Below are 1,022 nucleotides of genomic sequence, written 5' to 3' on the forward strand. Positions count from 1 at the left end.
TATATATATATATATATATATATATATATATATATATGTATATGTATGTATGTATATGTATAGAGAGAGATGGGGGAGAGACAGATATTTATTAATCAATCTATTTTCTATCTATGTATGCATATGTTTGTATGTGTATGTATAAACATATTCTTTCATATACACATACATATATAAATATTTACATAATATATATACATACAACACTGAAATAACGAAAGGTAACGCCAGCCTTAGCGGAATTTGAATTCAGAAGTAAAGACGGTTGAAATGCCGCTCAGCGTTTTATCCGGTGTAGTAACAATTCTGCCATCTCACCGCTTTCACTAATATGTGTTTCAAATTCTTGCACAAGGCCAGTAATTGCGGGGAAGGGTTAAGCCGATTATATCAAGGCCAGTATTCAATTGGTACTACCGGAAATGGATGAAAGGCAAAGTCAAGCTTGGTTGAATTTGAGCTCAGAACACAAAGACAGACGTAATTTCACTAAGCATTTTGCATGGAATGCTAAAGATTTTGCCGGTCTCAATAGGCAGTAATATTTTTTTCTACACTTGGCACAAGACGCAAAATTTGCGGGGAGGATGCCAGTCGATTAGATCGACGCCAGTATGCAACTGGTACTTCATTTATCGATCCCAAAAGGATCAAATGCAAAAATGACCACGGCGGAAGTGGAGATTCAAGAATGAACGAAGATGGCAGTGCGTTTTGGGGGTCTGTAACTAGCGGTGTCTACCGACGGGAAAAAGGAGTTTCAAAATATGATGTATTCTTTCATAAATGGGATCGAAAGTGCTGGCTAACACCTAAGCATACCGGATTTCTACTTTACTGTGCTACAATTCAAACAAAAAAGATTTCAGCTTAAACATACATACATACATACATACATGCATACATACATACATACATACATACATGCAAGCATACATACATTCATGTATATACATGTGGGTGGGTGTTTACTTTTATGTACTTATATAAGTATATATGATTGGAATGTTGATATATATATA

General features: G+C 35.0%; 1 long non-coding RNA gene across 2 annotated transcripts in view; it reads right to left on the reverse strand.

Annotated features, from left to right (window-relative positions):
* LOC128249517 (uncharacterized) overlaps positions 1–1,022 on the reverse strand; it is a 38,984-nt gene that overhangs the window by 19,777 nt on the left and 18,185 nt on the right. The window lies entirely within an intron of this gene.

This window comes from Octopus bimaculoides, chromosome 15 (genome assembly GCF_001194135.2).
Source record: "Octopus bimaculoides isolate UCB-OBI-ISO-001 chromosome 15, ASM119413v2, whole genome shotgun sequence".
In the NCBI taxonomy this organism is placed as follows: domain Eukaryota; kingdom Metazoa; phylum Mollusca; class Cephalopoda; order Octopoda; family Octopodidae; genus Octopus; species Octopus bimaculoides.